The sequence below is a fragment of the Rhineura floridana genome, chromosome 1, assembly GCF_030035675.1.
Source record: "Rhineura floridana isolate rRhiFlo1 chromosome 1, rRhiFlo1.hap2, whole genome shotgun sequence".
In the NCBI taxonomy this organism is placed as follows: Eukaryota; Metazoa; Chordata; class Lepidosauria; order Squamata; family Rhineuridae; genus Rhineura; species Rhineura floridana.
In genome coordinates this window covers 208,158,077-208,179,669 of record NC_084480.1, presented here as the reverse complement: position 1 = coordinate 208,179,669, position 21,593 = coordinate 208,158,077, and the positions used below count along the sequence as shown (strand labels likewise).

Here is a 21,593-nt window from a genome sequence, read left to right as displayed (position 1 = left end):
ACTGAATGGCCAGTAAGAATCGTTCAGAAGCTTTTGGTTTTAGTTAACCAGTTTGTAATTTCTTCTGAACAGATCACTGTGGTTAAATATTAACTACGGTTCATTTCAAAACAAGTCAACTTCAAACTGTGGTTTATGAACTCGGCTTGTTTAAACTAACCACAGTTAAATACTGAGCACAGTTACTGGTTTGGACAAAACAAACTGTGATTAACTAAAAGCAAAAGCTTTGAACTCCTTTGCCCAGCTGTGCAGGGGAGGCGATTTTGCTACTGGTAGAGCCTGTGCCAGTAGAACATCACATCTGGATATAGTTTCATTTCTCTGGTACAACACTATTAAAAAGTATAGAACACCCAGTTGGTGAACAGAAGGCATTTTTCACACATGGAAGGGCATCTTCAGATCGAGCCCTAAAAGTGTGATGCTATGCTATTGCAGTTTCCACTTGCAGCTCTGGTAAGATAGTGCTCCAGCACTCATGCAAGTAGGTAGGTTTGTTGTTATGTGCCTTGAAGTCGATTTCAACTTATGGTGATCCTATGAATCAGCAACCTCCAATAGCATCTGTCATGAACCACCCTGTTCAGATTTTGTAAGCTCAGGTCTGTGGCTTCCTTTATGGAATCAATCCATCTCTTGTTTGGCCTTCCTCTTTTTCCACTCCCTTCTGTTTTTCCCAGCATTGTTGTCTTTCCCAGTGAATCATGTCTTCTCATTATGTAGGTGGAATAATATTTCCTGCTTAGCCACTTGTCCTGCATGAGCAGCTAAGTGTCAAATTGCATGACTGCTGTTTGGTAATTTGCCAGAGACAGATTTGGCAAGATCTGATTTGGCATTCAAGTTAATTGTATGATGGATTCATGATCTTTAATTACAACCACAATTCTTATTTGTTTATTTAATTTATATCCCGCTCTTGCTCTCTGAGGACATGAATAGGTTGCTTAATATATCTCAATCAGTAAATGCACACTTCAGGCATTTATTACTATTTCAGAAAGATATTTGCAACAAAATGAATAGTTGGGTCTTCGAAGAGGAAGCATGTTCCCAGAAAACCTATAGGTACATCTTGCATGTGTGAAGTGTTCCTATAGTTTCTACAGTTTTTCAGGGATATGTTTCCTATGTAATAGCACCTTTCTGAAGTAGTAAAACAGTTAATTTGAAATCAGCAAATCCTTGAATGGAGAGGGATGGATATGATTTGAAGCATCTGTATGTGAAATTTGAAAAATTACTCAAACCCTCTGAACCCCCCCCCCAACATTTTCAAATAGGCTTTCCTACACTAATGTGAACTAGAGGATTTCCATTAATGGTTCCCAACTGAAGGAACACAGTATCACAAAGTACAGTAAATGGTTTAATGAGAAAAATGTGGCATCATTTCTTTTTTTTTTTTTTCAATAATTTTTATTCAAATTTTCATAAAACATACAAGACGAAATCATAAAACATTCAAAGACAAAAAACAAAATCAAAAATAGTTGAACAAAAAAAAAAAATAAAAATAAAAATAAAAATAAAAAATAAAGAGTAAAATATTGACTTCCCATTTGTCAAAGATCAGATCAGTTATAAGTCTATAATATATAACAATCCTGTCTCTTAAGTCATATTATAAAATCACTTTCCTCCAATAGTTATCTTACTTAATCATCAAATCTCATAAACATTACTTTATTCTTTCCACAAAAAGTCAGAGAGGTTTCAATTCTTTAAGAAATATATCTATCAATTTTTTTTTCCAGATAAGCATATCAATTAATCCATCTCATTACTAATTATGATAATCTTATTGTCATAACCATAGTCAAAATAAACATTTCAATTAATCCATCACATCAGAATCTGTTAGGTTCAGTAATTTCAGTAGCCATTGTTCTATTATCCCTATTAATTCCATTTTCCATCTTCCATCTTCAGTAGTCTTGTTAAGTCCAGTAATTTCAGTATCCAATCTTCCATTATCAGTATTCCATAATAATCTTGCTGTCAAAGCCATAGTCATATAGTAAGAGTCTGATGGGAATTACCTCTATCCCAGATATTTTCTTGCCATCCATTCTGAATAGGTTGCTGAAATACTGCTGTAAAATCATATCTCTGTTCTTTTTTTCAAAATACACTGGGTCATCTCTTGAAAGTTTTTCCATTGTTACATGGCTGCAGTTAATTCCATAAATTTTCTCTATATTGGGCTCCATCACATCATTCCAGTCCAGAAGATTATCCATGCCATTGATAACTTTATCTCTAGAATCTTCATTAATTTCTTCAGAGATAACATTGAGTTCCAAACAATAGATTTTATTTCTAAAGTCCATAGACTCCAAATCTTTTTCCTGTTCCACGTTTGTTCCAATCTCCGGGGTCTCCTCTCTCACAGGGACCCCTGTTCCAGTCTCCAGGGTCTCCTCTCTCACAGGGACCCCTGTTCCAGTCTCCAGGGTCTCCTCTCTCACAAGGACCCCTATGTCTTTAATCTCCTGTGTCTCCAAACAATAGATTTTATTTCTAAAGTCCATAGACTCCAAATCTTTTTCCTGTTCCACGTTTGTTCCAATCTCCGGGGTCTCCTCTCTCACAGGGACCCCTTCCAGGGTCACCTCTCTCACAGGGACCCCTATATCTTTAATCTCCTGCGTCATTTTACTCAATTCAATTTTCAGCTCCTTACAACCCTGTCGCAGGTTTTGTTTCGTTATCTCAATCTCATCCATTATTTTCTGAAACATAGTTATTTCCAGATTCTCAGCCACTTTCTTAATTGCCATTTTAAAAGAAAAATATAGGAAAACCACTTCTTATTTCAGCAACAATTGGGTTAATACTCCAAACTTGGTGACATCACAGTATAAACAGAGCAGACAGCCTTATCTCTCCATAGTTAAGTAAACAAAATGCAGTTCCCAGGATCGAAACAATTAATGGCAGTCGTCAAGAAACAGATTCGTCAAAATAAAATAGACCAAAAAGAGAGTAGTCTCAGACAGTATAATATTCTTCAAAATAAAAATCTGGAATAGAAATCCCTCTTCTGTGTATATCTTTAGAATGCAAATCCAGGACAGCTTTTTGCAACAAAAACAGAGATAAGCTATTAATTAGTGCGTAGCAGAGAGAAGTTATGGCTCCCCAGTGAGATGTCAAAAACCGATCAATCTGGCAAATCTCTTTTAAACAGCAACAATTTAAGTCAAGTAAAAGAAAAATATAGAAAGAAGGGTGCTTGCCTGTTAGTGCGTTCTCTCTTAGAAGATAAGATGAACGTTCGCTTTAACAGATAGAGCTTGCTGTTGAAAATCCGTCCCACCTTCGTCGGCTGGACCTCGTCCCATAAATTAATGAGATCTGGTCGTCCCAACAAAAATAGGCTTTGAGGTTAATCTCTTCGTTTCTCCCTACCCGGGAGAAGTTTAATCAGTCAAAAAAAAAGAAAAAACTGACTGATATATCTGAATAAGCTTCTTTTGAGGCAGGAGCCCGTCTCAAAAGCAGGCACAGGCTAAGTCACCCTTCCCGGAAGTCAAAAAAAAATGTGGCATCATTTCATGACAATGTCAGGTTTCAAGAGTTTGCAGTCTGTAATTGATTTCATATACACTGTATTTGCCCCACTTGATATAGTAAAGAGGTGTTTGAGTCCCCACAATGCTCTGTAACATCTTGATGGACAATTATTTGAGCACTGAAGTGGCAAAATGTTACCATAAAACTATTTTATAACCATGCATATGAAAATATACTTATGTACACTATCTGTCTACCCACTTATATCCAGTGTTTAGGGAAAAAAGTGATCTGTCACATCAGCTATTCATAGGCTACAGACTACAACATTATAATACTGGATGACGACAGCTCTACATTATGTAACAACACAACTACCTGATGAATGAATTGAAAACAAATCAACAATGAAGCCAAGAACACAGGATGACTGTACACTCTTAACATCAATGGTAAAATGCAATAATTAAAATAATGCAATGCACATATATTGGCAATATTATGTGTATCGCTGTTACTATATGCACATCTCAGTCCACTTTTAATGGCAATGGATTTCAATTGTAGTAAGCACAATATCAATATTATGAATGGGTTAGGTGAAACACACAAAAAACCCAAACAATTTTCTTCCTGAAATGTGTCATGGACCCACCTGTATACAGGAGATTTCAACTACTGAACAAAAACAGAAAAAAATAAATTAGGAACAGGGCAATACACTAAAGCAGCCATAACATAATGTAGAAATCAAATTTAATTGCTACTGGAGGAGCAATGTACAATTTGTGATAACCATGGATGTGAAAACCATATTATGCATAACAATCTCAAACAAGCACTGGTGATTCCTGTCAGAAAAAAAATTCCAGGCTAGATTTACATGGCAATTGAAATATTTTCTTCAGAAAGTCAGGAGCAGGTTCAAAACAACTCCACGTTTACACAGGTAAATAAGAAACAAAGGGAGGGGGGAGATGCTATACTTACAAGAAAATAGGAAGTAAAGAACACTGGGAAGAATACAGGGAGATGCTAAAATAGACAAAGAAGGATATTAGAAATGCAAAGCAAACCCTCTGAAATATACATAATTACAGATGCTAAAACAAATAGTATTTCCAGTGATGCGAGAGGAGGGGAAAAAACAAGGCAGAAAAACAAGAAAATGAAATGGAACATCACTTTGCAGAACAGGATAAATTACTGAAGAACTTGAATGCTATACAAAATGAGCAACAATAAAAAAGCCCCCTCCTCCAATATTACACTGACCATTACAAAGAACCATGGGCAACTTCACCAATTATCTTTCTCCTATATAGGTATACTTTTCCTTGAGGAAAGAGTATGTTCATTGTTGCCTATGATGAATGCATACATGCATCTTTGATGAGTCCATATGTGAAACAGGCCTTGTTTGATTCTCAAAAAGCTCAGTCAGCATAAGTTCCAGAGGGAACAAGGGCAGACTGGATAGGAATATGGAAGATATGGGTGGACTCCTCACTCCCTGCAAGGCCCCCATGCATGCCCACCTCTGCACCCATGCTGGTGTTGAGGCAGGGGAAATACAGTATCTTACTGAAACATATGACACACAGGAGCTGTGCTCAAGCTTGATTAAATAATGCCTTCAATTTTCCCCCTGAGAATAGCATCAAAATGACCACTATTACTGTAAATAACACACACGCACAACCCAAAAGTTCTAAATGAGCAAGATAAGGGATCACAATTTTATATCATAAAAAGTGTAATGTTTGATAACACATTTCAGATAAGTAGGGAAGATATCCATGCCTTTTGATCCAACATTAAGACAAAAACATAAACAAGAAACATTAACATGCATATACCCTATGTTTTTCTATGCCTCATTCATAAGGGTTTTTCTAAAAAAAGCATTGTTGTTGTTATATGCCTTCAAGTCGATTACAACTTATGGCAACCCTATGAATCATTTTTGGATATATTCATAGGGTTTTCATGTTAAGAGGTATTCAGAGGTAGTTTACCATTGCCTTCCTCTAAGCCTACGGCACCTGGTATTCCCAGGCGGTCTCCCATCCAAGTACTAACCAGGCCTGACCCTGCTTAGCTTCCAAGATCTGATATGATTGGGCATGTTTAGGGCAGTATGGTCGTAGGACTTTGAAAGCATAGGTTGAACCAATTTTTAAAATGGTATGAAACTGAGAAGCCACAATACTCTTCTACAGATCCCCCCCCAGCCATGTCTAAATCTGCCTGTGCATCTCACTCAGTCGCAAGTCTAATTAAGTTCAGTTTGTCTTACTCCCATGTCAGCAAGCATAGAATTCCAGCCTAAGTTTCATAGTCCAGAAAACAGGAGCTAAAGGATTGAAATTCTAGAAAAAAGGAAATTTAGCAGTATATGATATATTTTATCTTCATAGGGCATTATCTGTAATGATAAACTGCTTGATCTCAGTGTTGCTACTTTCAGCAAAAGGATACATAAGAGTACACTAATGAGGTGAAGCTTGAGGTTGCATTGTTACAAGCTAAAACTTGGGGGCAGGATAAGACCACAGTTTGCTTTCCCCTCTTTTGTTCATTTCACAAAAGAATAAAAGATTGCCTAGATTCTAGAAAGACCATTGGTAATGACTAACATAATGTAGAGAAATCCAACATGTAAAAACTATTTCACATAGGTTTAGACTAGGGTTTAGATTTAGAGCCAGTGCGGTGTAGTGGTTAAGGTGTTGGACCATGACCTGGGAGACCAGGGTTCGAATCCCCACATAGCCATGAAGCTCACTGGGTGACCTTGGGCCAGTCACTGCCTCTCAGCCTCATGAAAACCCTATTCATAGGGTGCCATAAGTAGGAATCGACTTTAAGGCAGTACATTTACATTTTGCCAGGTCAGAAGCATCCCAAAACCTGAGGTTTCAGGGGCAGGCCCTAGTGGTGTCAGGGGGGTGAGCCTGAATGATGTCACAGGGGCAGGCCCTAGTGAAGTCATGGGGCAGGCCCGAGTGAAGTCATGGGGTGGGCCCGAGTGAAGTTATTAAGCATGATACATTAAGCATCAATCACAGTTGCTTGGAGCATACAATTAAAAAAAAATCTGATTGGAAAGTAAGATAGAAAGCTTTGCTAAAAAATGGAGCCTTGGTAGGGAACATTTAATCTAGCCTATTTGCTTTCGGCAAGAAGGGTTTAAGTGCCTTCAGGCCAGGCGAGTCACCAGAAGGCCACTGTAGGAAAAAAGGAGCCTAAAGTTGTGGAGATGTTAGATGGGAGCATTTGGGAGTAAAGATGGATGCCCCTGAAGGCTTCAATTATAAACACATTTACTAAGGGACTAAGCCTCATAGAACTCAACAGGACTTACTTCTGAATAGATATAGTTTGGATTGTGCTGTTGGTAAAGCTTGACTAGGGATCCTCTGCAAAAACATCCATATCCAAGCAGGGTTGGCAACCCCCTGCCTGGAATGCCCTGCCCCTATCGTTTAACATGGCTGTTCCAAACTTCTTTACAGATTTGACCCTTCATATCAGAAAGGGGTCTGAGAAATGAGTAAGAAGATTCTATACCCTTTCTGTCTACCCTGTAGGCTGCTATAAACTCACTTTGACAGCCAACCCAATTCCTGTGAGTAATAACTGAGAGAGAGAAAACACATGTGGTTTGGTCTACCTTCACAGGCAGCAGCTTGGGAACAATTGCAGCCACACTTCCAAATATGTGAATTCTCTTTTACCAATATTGGGCAAGAAACAAACTGCCATGCAACCAACAAGGTGCATCATCAATGGGTTTTAGGGGGTTGAGCTGAGCACATGCAACCACTGCTGTTGCTTCTATGGATCTATGGAGTGAGGATAAAGGTAAATGAAATGCAAACAGAAACAGAAAAATATGCTTTCCTAAATGCAATACCATGCCAACCACAAGAGGAGTAATACAACACAAACACAATTCTTTGCTATGTTCACTCAAAAGTCCCATTAATTTACAGCACAAGCCTAACTATGTTTACTCAAAAATAAGTCCTACTGAATTCAATAGGGTTTACTCCAGGTATGTGGGATTAGCATTGCTTTACTCCCAGAAAAGCAAGTATTGGATTAAATACTTTCATATTGTGAAGGTTTTCAAAGCACTGCCCTCTTCAACAGCCCAGGGTCTTTCTCTTGTGTGCAAGAGTAAAAAAAACCAAAAGCCATATACTTACTCAAACTGAGAATCTCATAACCACCATTTTCTGACATTGCAATGAGGTCTAGGCACTGCCTGGATCAACAAATTACAACCCTGGCTTCATTTATTGGCTACAATCCTGAACGGGCGGGGTTAGAGTTATGAGCTGCTATAACAGATCTGTTAAACAGATTTTACAGTCTGGGGGGGGCTGACATTTTGATGAATATCTCGGGAACCTGTCCACCTAGAAACTTAATTTTTTTTTTATTGAAGCCTAAAGTCTGGAGATTAAGGTGAGTCAACCGGAGGGGACCCCTAAAAGCTGTATCCGGCCCAAAACAGGACACCCGGTAACCCTAATTTAGACACAAACATATTACAAGTGAGCCTCAAAATACTATTTTTGTAGCACAAGTAACTCAAGAAGACAAATGGGGGTAAGCATCTTGCAAAGGAAGTTGTTTAGCTTGTAATCTGTGCACAAATCCTACATAGGAACATTCACCCTCTGGTAGATATTTAACTATCATCAACTGCATCTCCTGCTGTGGGAAAAGATATGGGTACCCCTATCCTTGTCCCTGCAAAATAAAAGCAGTTGGGGAGGAATTATTTTAAGCAGAAAAGCTGCTGGGGAGGAAAGAAGCCCCTACTCTGTGTTCATCTTCCAGGACTGCATTTTGTAAAAAAAATAAAAATGGGGACCAAATGTTGTGCACCAGCTGTATTTTGGACCCAAGTAACATCACCAATTGATTTTGGGGTATCACATACTACAGTCACTTTTAAATATATTATCCCACATAAGTTCCTCAAGTTGCTTAACAAAGGGGCAACTACTGTACTGAAAAATATATGAAGTCTGCTTGCTGCTGTTTGAACCTCCAGCAGTGATCAGTGCTAATTTATTGTTCAGCCAGGTTTGAAAGAAACTCTAGGAAGGATTTGTGTATGCTAACATTTATTCGAGAGGTAAACACACACTTTCATGAGAATTTCTTTTTAACTAATTGAAAAACTACCTTAAAAAGGACTATAGCTTTCACCTCTAGCATTGCCCCAATCTTTGGGGCTGGCAACTCTTCTGTGTCCCAACATTCTGAGAAGTATATTTTCTGATTTCATTTACCTTCTTACACTTTCTCTGTCATTATCCAGAAGTCATTTTCTGTATAGATTTTATTTATTTGATTTATATCCCACCCTTCCTCCCAGCAAGAGTCCACATTTTCTTTGTGATTACACTAACATTCTATTTTTTTCAGACCGATAAACAGTGTTCCTAGTGCTCACATCTTCTTCTATCCGTGTCAACGCATACACTTAATTTTTCCCTTGCTGGACTTTTATTTATACATGCTCTGTAAATAAGAGATCTTGATTTACACATCAAAACCCTCAATTCGGAAGACCAGAAAACCCTATTATACATGTTCACTGTGGGCAGAATTATGCAAGTGGACAGCATAAGCATAATTCATATAATAAGACAATTATTTTATTCAATCAGATTCATTTGCAACAACAATCCCACACCAGAAGAGAAAGCAACTTCCAACCAAAGTACAGCACTCTACCAGGAACTTAAGTTGTCTGAGACGTATGTTGAAACATATGTCATATAATTATGTCTTTCTATGCAGATAATGGTAATAAATAAATCAACAAACAAATAGGCCATGGGCAGCAAACATGGTGCCCTGCAGATGTTGTTGAACTCCTATGAGGCCCGTCAGTATGGCCAATGATCAGAGATGATGGGAGTTGTGGTCCAACAATATCTACAGGGTACCATGTTGAATACCCCTGTACTAGGAATTTCATTTATTCTGACTGTGCCACTACCTTACTGCCTACTCTCATAGGAGCAACCTGCAATATAGTGAACTATAGGAATATGGGGACATAAACAGAGATGGCAACCTATACAAGTTTGCTGATGTAAATAGCAACTCTGGCTGAGTTTCCTATCTTCTCCTGACAACAGATAGAATCTTGTTGTTTCATAGGTATCATTTGTCTCCCCACTCCCAGCCTCTCCTTCAAGTTACTGAATATCATGGAAAACACACATGACATGAAGTCATATTTTTCCATATATACATGTTACAGAGAAGAGGGGGAACCTGACATGGGGTTATCATTTTCAGCAGTAACACCATGTTTGTTGTCATGTCTTGTTCCAGCCTGAGAATTAATACACTGAAGATATAATACAACGAATGTCAACATTTTCAAGACTATCAGATGACAGGTGCTGACCCAGGAGTTGGTTGTGGTGATTAGTCCACCAAGGAATAAAACCAAATACTCAGTGAGGACAGAACTGATGCAGACGAACTGAAATCAAATTTGTTTCATTTCTCTGTGGAGATGACTGGAAAGATATCCACCATAATTACTTGCTACACAAGTCAGAACAATTTTCTCAAATTCATGTTGCAATATTTATTTATTTATATATTTATTGCATTTGTATACCGCCCCATAGTTGAAGCTCTCTGGGCAGTTTACAACAATTAAAAACATTAAAAACAAATATGCAAATTTAAAAACACATTTTTAAAAAGCAATTTAAAAACATGCTAAAATGTCTGGGAGAAGAGGAAAGTCTTGACCTGGTGCCAAAAAGATAACAGTGTTGGCGCCAGGCACACCTTGTCAGAAAAACCATTCCATAATTTGGGGGCCACCACTGAGAAGGCCCTCTTCCTTGTTGCCATCCTCCAAGCTTCCGTCGGAGTAGGCACCTGGAGGAGGGCCTTTGATGTTGAGCGTAGTGTACGGGTGGGTTCATGTGGAGAGTTTATGGCAAATCGACAACCTATAGCTAGATATAGCTCTAAATGGGCAAAGCTATAGCTAGATATAGTTCTAGAAACTACATCATTATTATCAAGGTAAACACTGATACAATAAAAGTAATATTTGTCACAAAAGCAATAGAGCTTATTTAAAATGTAATTAACACAAACTTTGACACATTCTTTGAATTCAGAATGACTCAAAGTCCTATTTGAGAGCCAAGATATACTTATAAACTAGGACACAAACTTTAGTTTTAAACACAGCTGATTAAAAAATTATTACAAATACTATGATGAATGGCTTATCAACTGATCCACTTGAAATCATGCATTTGGATTTGCAAGAAGACTTGAAGCCGCTAACCATACGTTTTTCAGAAAATTTGATGCTGTTTAATTGGCCTGCTACTGGTTAAGAGACAGCAATGCATGGATAGAACATATCCTACTCCCTCCTTCAAAGGAACCTTGGAAAGAACACAGTGCCTCAAGAATCTGTTGTGAAATCTGTTACAAGAAGGAGAAACAGTAAAGTGGCAAACTTTGCACCTGCTGTAAAACTGCATGAGTGCAATGAAAAGCCATTTAGTATGTGACATTTTCATCATATCGGCATAATAAATTGAATCTCAGCTCATTCTTATTGTATTAGTAGTGAAGCAGAAAATCAAACACAAATTTTCAGAGACTCGTGCCTTCTAGAAGCTAAAATTCTAGATATTTTCTGCTTATACAGTAGAAAACTCAGGAGGATTGTAATAAAGTGTGTTGATGGAAGAAGGTATTGTAAGGTATTGTTCCATCTCACAGGGTAAACAACAGCTGTGGAAGATTTTTAATCAGAAAATGGTGCTCCTTTAGCAAATGAATTTCAACAAAAACAACTAATCGAAAAACAAAACAAAAATACATTTGAATATCAGTCACAATCTCTTGCATATGGCGACATTTTAACTCCCATGTCTACCCCGTTCTGTGTTTTTAATGTTGCAGTCTTGCTATCAATTAAAATAAAGAAATCTGGGGAGTTTATGGTCAGTTCAGGAAACAGCTTCAGACCTACATTTCCCATGCCTTCTTCTCAAAATGGTGTGAACAACCTGAATGCTAGCTTCAAAGAAAGCAGTGAACATTTCTTGTGGAAATTGTCAAGCAGACACTGGACATACATCTGGGTCTGAGAGTTACTGACATAGTGACCATTGTCCATCTAGCTCAGTATAGTATGTGCTAACTAGTAGTTCTCCCTGGATGTCGCTGTTGATACTAACACTGTGCTATCTTGCAATAATAATTTCTAGCCACAACTCATCTGGAGTCTGAAAGAAGAAGCTGACAGTAGGGCTGACATCCAACTAAAGAAATCCTTACCCCACTTGCCTGGGAGAAAGCAATGTTGAATTCAGTGGGGCTTATTTCTGAGTAAGCATGGCTAGGATTGCAACTTTAGTCAAACATTGATTAAATTTGCATAAATATTTTATATAGGCAAAAATAATTCTGAAGCAAGAATATTTTTTTTGTTTCTATATGATGCCCACATATGTCATAGCAAGTATCATCACAGATTCCCTCTCATGTTGGAGACAAAGGTTGCTGCCTCTTTAAGATGGTGCTTGCAGCCTGCAGTTTTTAAAAGTGCTTCTATTACTTTAAAAAATCTGTTGCCTGATTAACTGGTGGAAACTCTTTTAGTTGAACACAGATTTTTTTTAAAAAAATTGGTTAAATCAACCTACTTAAACACTGCAGCCCTATGTCTGGACATATACAAACCTGAAACCAACCTGACCTTTGTGGATGGGGGCATTCTTAAGGCTGATCTGTACAAACCCAACTTGGGATGCTATGGATGCAAAGCTGTCTCTTCCGAAAGATAATATTTGATCTTTTCAGCATTTTAAACCTCAGCAAAAGCCAAACAGACAGGGCTATTGACAAAAGACTTGACTAAGAATACCATTAAAACTTTATTCCTATCTGTCATGTAAAGTGAGTCTCACAAGAGAAGTAGCCTCTGGAGACAGCCTTTCTGCTGCTTGCAACTTTTGAATCTACAGACAAAAGATAAAGCCAGATTCTCAAATTTGCTAGTTCCTCCTTTTATTGTAACCCACACAGAATTCAATCAGAGAGCTACTAGCTGTGAGAGACAGCATTTCCTAGCAGAAGAGCAGTGAGGGTGGAGCCCATTAAATAGGCAGAACTGCTGTTTAACCCCCATCTTGTTGCAGCTGACCTGACATCATAAGAGGGAAGTCATTCTACTCTGTGGGAAAGGAAAAGGCTAAAAAGAAAAGAATGATGGGGCTAGAAAAGTGTAGAAAATAAACAACAAAAATTGCTGAACTTCTCTTCAGATTATAAACATTTTCCCATTTAAAATCTTTAATAAAAAATCATTTTTCCATTTAAAATAGGCAGACAGGTTTGTGTGTTCTCTCCCTCCCTCTGTGATGGGCTCTGGAGCTTCAGGAGACCTCACTGGCAAGTCTCATGATGCTCCTCTGGCTGCAGCACTCCCACTCTTCCAATTTCAGGATGAAAACAGCTCAGTTGTCCTGGTGGATGACATGCTAGGGACTTTTGTGTGTGGGGGGGAGGAGTACAACCCTATTGTTTTTTCTGGACCTCTCAGTGGCCTTCAATATCAGCAGCAACTGGAGCAGTTGTTGACAGTTGGGCCTAGCAGGGAAGGTGTTAACGGTGGTTTAAGTTCTTCTGAGAGACCTGGTCTTAGGAACTGATATTTGGAGACTTCTGATCCACCCATAGTCACTGGCCTATGGGTTGCCTCAAGATTCATTTCTATCATCCATGGTTTTTTAAATCTGCATGAAGCCACCGGGGGAAGTCAGAGTTTTATTTATTTATTATTTAACAAAGTTTATATATCACTTAATTGTAAAAAAAAAAAAAAACCTGTAAGGTTTGGGCTGAATTGTCCCTATCTAGAAAGGACGAACCTTGCATCAGGTTCCCATGCACTAGTAACATTCAAGCTGGACTACTGTAATGTGCTCTATGTGGGGCTTCCATTAAAAATGGTTAGGAAACTTAATATGGGGTGGGGCAGGCTGTCAGACCATGTAACACCTAGTCTGTTGATCAAGTAGAAAGACAGACTGCAAGAAATACATGTGACATTCAGCTGACACCTAAGTGACTGATTGCAACAAAGTGTGATTTTAAAAAACTATGCTGTGGCAGGAGCAAAGGAATTTTTCTTCTTGGCTGCCCCTTTTTTCTGTGGGGTCATCCAGCAAAGCTATTCTAAGTGCTGAATGGCCTGGAGAGCATAGCCAGCATCTGGCCAGAAAGTATGTTTTTTAAATGTAAGCTGTTTTAGTGGATTACCAGAAATATTTTATACCAGCACTTCAATATTTGTACTGGCTTCCAAGTACTTTCTGAGCACAATTCAAGACCTTGGTTTTGACCTATAAAGCCACCAACAGCTTGGCCTTTACATATGTCAAAGACTGTCTCCTAAATATATTATGCTTCATTTTCTGATTACTTTTAAGATCAACCAACAGCAACTGCTTGACTATAATATATTCAAATTGATATTAAGAGATTCTCAGTGGCTGCCCCAGAATTGTGGAAATCCTTTAGGCTCAAATTTGAAAGACCTCTAGAATAAATACCTTTTGGAAGTGCTACAAGAGTTTCCTGTTTGGGTTAGATTTTAATAACTGGGGCCAGGTAAACTAGTGGAATAATTCTGATGGTTTATCCCCCCCCCCAAAAAAAAAACTTCCCTGAAACTTTGACACCTGCCTTGAGATGAGAAAGGGAAATTTAAATGAACTATTAAAATTCTTCTATGAATATCTTCTTGCAATGATTCTTGAGCTAATATCCCCAGTACAATTCTCAGGCTGGAGAAATTGCCACTCTTAATAGAAGGTAATTATTTATGTTCCTTTTCTTTCTAACTAAGGAATGAAGAGAATTTGCAGACTGTGTGAAAGTAAGAGTAAGGAGGCAAGGAGTTGCTCTGACTGCTTTGTAATAATATGTTTTCCTGACCTTCCCTCTTTTATTGTTTGCTTTAAGGATTAATTTTGTTTTGCTTAAAGATTACAAGGCTCTAATTTTTAAGCGTGAAAGACAGAATAATGTGATTCACAATAACAAAAAATTCAGAAAGCCTAAGATGACTTTAGTTGAAACATGCTGTCACATTCATCTACTTTGCTTCTCCAGTTCAGATATTTAATACACAGTCACAGGATGCCAACTGGCACACTTCCTTGCTTTCCTTTGCCTCTCTCTCGCTTTCCACATGAGCTCCTTATCTTGCCTGTTGGACTGAATTTCCCTCTTTGCCATCTCCACATCCTCATTATTTTATGTGCCTTGTTGCTTCCTTTTGCTTGCAGTCCCTCGCTTCTGTGTGTGTCCTTTCTACTTTGCATACTGTGCAGTTCTCCTGGACCTTTCAAGGGCACACAAAGCTAAGAAATGTACTCATTGACTAGAAGGCTGGATAGCTCCATTCTCTGGTACAGGAGTCTCTAACCTTTAGAGCTTGAGAAATTTGTGGCAGAAAGTTATACCCTACTGATCCATGCCAATGCAAAGGCAGATACAGTTAAATAAAATATCAAAAATTATGCTTCTCAGACATTAAAATTACATGTTTACACCAGATTGACCGTGATTATTTTTTTCCATTTTACTATATATTTTAGACTGCTCTGAATTCTCACTCCCTCAACAGAATGGAAAAGGCTACTCATCTAAGACAGGCGAGGTGAGATGTTGCAGAAGATATTCCTGAGTAAGCTGCAGGTGCGGATCTCCAAGTGTTTACAATTGGACCACATGCAGGTGTATAAAAAGGCCTAGTCTAATATTCCTAAAACCCCAAATTGAAGGAAAGAAAACCCAGCACATAAGCACAAATTTTCATATCCTGTCAAACAGGTGGTAAGCACCTTAGAATTACGGTGCCATGAAGCAGGAGCTGAAATATTACCACTGCAACCAAGAACACTTCTGTTCCTTTAATGTTAACTCCAAATGATCAAGTGATAGTCAACTTCTCACTCTGAAAATAAAAACCTGGGTTCCCTCTGTAATAATTGGGTGCATTTTCACATAAAACAGTGCCCCCCCAAACAGTGGTTCATAAAGTTTGTCTTAAGTAGTAGCCAGCCATGACTTATGGCTGCTGCCCCCCCCCCAATCTGCTGCCTCTAGGTTCTCTGCCACACACAGCAAACTCAGAAGGGACAGGCACAAATCATTCACTTTCTGTCCTAAGTTCTCTGCAATTAGCAGAGAAGATAGAGAAGGGAACAGGTTTTGTGGAGCCTGCCTGAAACTAATTTAACTTTATTCTGCCAGTGGAAGCATGTCCATTAGATCGAATGGGGTACTGCCCACCATCCTCAGTCAGCACCCACCTGCCTTTGCTTACAACCAATCCAGAGGGAGGCCCTGGCTGTCAGCTTCCTCCACTCTGCCTCCATGTTGTTCTTGTAGAACTTAGCAGGGAAGATGGCGGGGGCACAACTAGAAGCAGCTGGCTCGACCTCTCACTGGTTCCAGCTCTACCTACTGCTGGCTTTCAAAAGATGAAAAATATATTGCTCATGATCAGAAAGGAATCAAATTGGGAATCAGACTCGCAGAAAGATAATAGAGGCGGCAAATTCATTAAAAACAAATGAACAAAAAAGGCACAATGCACAATTTAAAATTTGCTCAAACAACAGCAGGCTTAATGTAGGGTCAAGGTTGTTACGATTCTAAATGGGCCAGTTCCTGGCACAAGGTTTGTTATGCAAGGGCAGGCTACATGTTTCTTTTCTTTCCACATGTGCTACTACTGGAGTAGAACCTGGCCGCCTCCTTGTTTTTACTTCTACTTCCTTACTCCTAATGCCAACCAGTAGCCATACAGTAGAGGAAGAACTCCCAAGTCAGAAGCTGATTTTCAGGTACGGTTCAGTCCTGGCACCTCTCAATTAAAGTACTTCTTGGAAGAATGGCATGCAGGATAGAAGACCAGAACATAACAGCAAGAACAAGATCTCTCCTCTCACTTGCATACCTGAATCTGTTTCCAAGCTAACTCTGGGCCATTCAGACTAGTGTTTTATTGTGGTTACATTCTGCAACATGTAACATGTTCTTGACACAATAACAATGTGTTAGTCATGAATCCATTCTGCTTTATTAGTTCTGTGATGCTTTCCCAATGCTACCACATTAGTGCTGTCTGGAGCGGGACAAAATGAAAAACAAAAACCCAGAGCATTTGGGGTATGAAAAGTTATAGAATTTCAAGAAGTTACAGGATATGCACTGATTAGAAATGAGGCAGTATGGCAGGCATAAATAATTTAAAGCGGCACATACAATCACTCTGATAGCATCATAAGCACAGATCATAATGAACATGCAATAAAAAGGATGTCTGGAGGGGCTCAAAAACACCTAACTTGGCTCCTACATTTTACAAACTTTTTTACCCAGTGACAACATACTATGGAAACTGGTAAGGGAACCTTTCAAGTGAAAGTTATATTGAACAAAAAACAGCACTCTTCCGTATTCGATTGACTGAAAAGAGGAAAAGGTAGGTGCAAAAAGACCAGTAGCAAGTTTTGCTCAGTTCCCAATGACAAGAAGATCTGTGGAAAACTGTTCCTTGTCCCCCAACCTTATCACACAGTAATAAAACAGCCTTTGCATTTCACAGAACTCTTTCAGATAGGGCATTAAACATATGATAGTCTTTGGTTGGTGATTTAGAAAGCTCTTGCAAACTAATGTTTTAGGCCTGGTTTTGGCACTGAAACAGCCTTGGTCGCCCTGTATGATGACCTTTGTCGGGAGAGGGACAGGGGGAGTGTGACCCTGTTGATTCTCCTTGATCTCTCAGCGGCGTTTGATACCATCGACCATGGTATCCTTCTGGGGAGGGTCGCAGAGTTGGGAGTTGGGGGCACTGCTTGGCAGTGGCTCTGCTCCTACTTAGCGGATCGTCGCCAGAAGGTAGTGCTTGGGGAACATTGCTCGACACCCTGGACTCTCCATTGTGGAGTCCCTCAGGGGTCGGTCTTGTCCCCCATGCTCTTTAACATCTACATGCAGCCTCTGGGTGTGGTCATCAGGAGTTTTGGAGTGCGTTGCCATCAGTACGCTGATGACACGCAACTCTACTTCTCCTTTTCACCTTCTTCAGGTGAGGCTGTTGATGTGCTGAACCGTTGCCTAACCGCGATAATGGACTGGATGAGAGCTAATAAACTGAAACTTAATCCAGACAAGACTGAGACACTGTTGGTGAGCTCTTTACCTGCCCAGATGGTGGATGTTCATCCTGTTCTAGATGGGGTTACACTCCCCTTGAAGGAACAGGTTCGTAGCTTGGGGGTCCTTTTTGACCCTTCCTTGTCGCTTGAGGCTCAAGTGGCCTCGGTGGCACGGAATGCGTTTTACCATCTTCGCTTAGTAGCCCAACTACGCCCCTATCTGGACAGTGACGATCTCGCCTCAGTTGTTCACGCTCTGGTAACCTCTAGACTGGACTACTGTAATGCGCTCTACGTAGGGCTGCCCTTGAAGACCGTTCGGAAACTTCAGCTAGTGCAAAATGCGGCAGCCAGGTTGTTAACGAGGACCCGCTGGTCTGCGCATATAACACCTGTCCTGGCCCGCCTGCACTGGCTGCCTATTTGTTTCCGAGCCAGATTCAAGGTGCTGGTTTTGACCTATAAAGCCTAACACGGTGTGGGACCACAATACCTTGTGGAACGCCTCTCCCGCTATGAACCTACCCGTTCACTTCGTTCAATATCCAAGGCCCTCCTCCGGGTACCAATTCATCAGGATGCCCGGAGGTTTGTTATTAGATCTAGGGCCTTTTCTGTAGTGGCCCCCGAACTGTGGAACAGCCTACCTGTGGAGATACGCCTGGCGCCTTCGGTACTTTCTTTTAGGCGCCAGGTTAAGACCTGGCTATACTCCCAGGCATTTTAATGTTCAATGTGTTTCATTTAATTTTTTTTGTTTGTTTAACTTGTTGCTGATTTTATTGTAATTTTATTGTAATATTGTATTTTAATCTTGTTTTGCTCACCGCCCAGAGAGCTATTCGCTATGGGTGGTTTAAAAATGAAATAAATAAATAAATAATGGTTAATTTGCTTCCGCAGCAGAAACTTGAAGTGCCACCCAAGCATACCAAGACAAAAAAGCAATGGCTTCTCCCTTTGAAAATATTGCTATGAATATTGGCTAAGCCATTAGGTTGCAAAGAGCTTTCGTCAGGCAAATTGCCTGGTGGATGACAGGGCCCTCAAGAAATGTCTCTTTATGGTGGCTATTGCTCCAGATGGGATGTTGATATTTTTGCAAGGGAAGAGGCCATGGGAATGTGAAATTTCCACCATCAGCACAGGGGTGGGAACTGTTCTGTGTGAAAAGCAACTGCAGATTTTAGTTTGGAAAGTGGCACAGAAAAGGAAGCAGTAACTTTTGAATTGAAGGCATCTAATTGCATTTAAGTACTTCTCTCTAGAGATCTGATGTGGGGCAATGGATCTACTTGCTGTTAAGAGTGTCATGCCATTATTGCCTCCATTTATACTCTTTGTAATTACACCAAATATTACAAAAACACCTTAAGTATTCAATGGAAGATCTCCAAAAGAAGCCAAACTTTGTTATGTTTTGCCTCTAGAACCTCAGACCTCGGGGAAGTGAGAAGTGTGTAACACCAGGAGGATTCAGACAACCACCCACATGATGAAGGGAGAGTAACAGAGTCTTTCACATGGAGAAGCTCTGTGCACATTTATTTATTTATGCTAATTATTTATTACATTTATATACCGCCCCATAGCCGAAGCTCTCTGGGCGGTTTACAGCAATTAAAAACATTAAAAACAGATACACAAATTTTAAAATACAAAAACCAATTTAAAAACACAATTTAAAAATACATCGGTATACTGGCCAAACATGTGGATAGTGAGGGGCGTACCTGCTGCATGCACCAGTCGTCAGGGTTAGCCCATGAGGTTCCACAATCCACAACATACATTCTTAGGGAGTATCTGATATAAAAGCCGGAGTTTTCTAGCACAAAGAGCAGAAGTCACAGATAATTTCGTAGTCCTTATATTAGCAAGGCTGCAGATTGTTAGATGGCATGCTAGGTAAACATACGATTGAAACCAAACTGGGTAGTGGTTGGAGAGCATATTTTTTCCAAGGAAAAAATCCCTCTGATATTCTACCACCTACTGATGGGAATTTGACTGTGGGGATATTTAGCCCAACAGTGAAGTTCAAGGAATCCTAGCTGGAAAGTATATGATATTTGCCAAAGCACATATAAGCAGATGATGAGTTTGTGTCCATTATGAAAAATAGATAAACATTTCATAAAATAGGTATGTTCTTATGAAAGATTAGACTAAACTGTTCTTGTAAAAAATTAAAATGCAGACATGCATTCTTTTTTACTTTCAGTGTATTCTTATTTTCTGAATGAGAAGTCTAGCATGGGTTAGTTCCTCAAACACATGTTCATTCAGGTGTCAAACTTATTTTGAACCTCCACCTTTTGATTTGAAACCCCAGATATATTTATGTTAACCAGTAGTGAGGTAAAAACACTTTGTTCCAATGGTCCACAGATGAATTGGCATGCAAAACAGGTTCGGAGGCCAAGCCCTGACGGCCTTCTTTCAAATGATCTCCTAACGTACAGTGTACTTCAGACAGTCACTCTAATTAGTATTAGCTAGTAAAGAGGTGGTTATACTTGCTGCAACTACCTAAAGGCCAAGAAAACCAAGTTCCACCACAGGATACTTAAGGTATAAAGTGGAGGGAAATACAAGTGTCCCAAGCAGAAACTTTGCAGGAAAACTTTCCCGCCTGTTGCCATTCCATTCCAATCTAAAGAGCTGCAGAGTAAGGACATTACTCTGAACCTTTGAATCATAATACCCACCCCCCCAACCCCAAACAGGAATAAAGTACAAGTGGGAGCAGCTAAGGACATGATTCCACAAAGGCTTTGTAACTCAATATTAGTCCAAAGAAAACGTAACCACCAAAGTTCTTAGCTGGTCTTTATAACTGATTATATGGCTAACAAAATAAGCGATATCACCACATATTTTATTCCACCCCCTTTTTATAGTAGCCACAAAAAATGCATCATGCATGCCAAATAGAATTTTCATACAATTTCCACTCTTGGTGGTAAGAGAAAGTTCGTTAACATGATACATAAAAATAAGTTTTACATTATGTAACTCCTAATTAACACACATATGTAATAGTTACAATGCTTCTGGTCATAAGCAAGGCAAAGGAAATATATATCGTATTTATTTACATGAAAGCCAAATTTTTAAAAAGCCATTAATTTTCATCTTTGTCAATACAATTCAAAATTTAAACATTATTATTGGTGCAGCTAGGTCTGTATACATTTTTAGAAAAATGTTTGAAAATGTGCACTTAGTTTCCTGATGAGTTTAGAATCCTCCTCCCTGCCACTTCATGTCGTTGTCAAAGTATTCTGAATTTGAGAATTCTTTTGAAAGTATGCAAATGAGCACTAGTTATAAAAACAGAATTGGTATTCTTTGCAGTATTCTTAGAATGCATTTTTATTTATTTATTGCTGCAGAATAAGACTAGCTGTGGACATACCAGAAAAAATCATGTCTGAGTGGGTGATGCTGTGGGCCACGGGTGGAGCTGGATCTCAAGTTCCTAAACTTCATCTGATTTCTGCTATAAGCTACAGTTCAGCCGTGCCTGACGAAGGTGAAGCTAACATGGCACAGGGAGGTCTGAAAGTGGCTAAGGGCGGGAAACTGACAAGCGCACTGTCAGAGGACATTGAATCAGACTAATATATTTCTAAAATAAAGAAAATGATCCGAGCTGACTGGGCATCAGCACTGCAACCTATAGAAGTGAAAATTGAAATGCTTCCTGCCCAAATTAAAGACATCTTGAAAACAGCGAATGCAGCCATGAACCTAGGGCATGGGTACTGCAAGAAGTTGGAACAGTTTAAAATGGTGACTAAA

The 21,593-nt window shown here is 39.3% G+C and overlaps 1 protein-coding gene and 1 non-coding gene across 2 annotated transcripts in view; both read right to left on the bottom strand.

Moving 5' to 3' along the window:
• The window catches only part of CDYL (chromodomain Y like), a 157,942-nt gene that overhangs the window by 47,080 nt on the left and 89,269 nt on the right, over positions 1–21,593 (bottom strand). The window lies entirely within an intron of this gene.
• Positions 5,556–5,674, bottom strand: LOC133375971 (5S ribosomal RNA). Its single transcript, XR_009760361.1, has one exon. It is a non-coding gene; the product is annotated as a 5S ribosomal RNA (ribosomal RNA).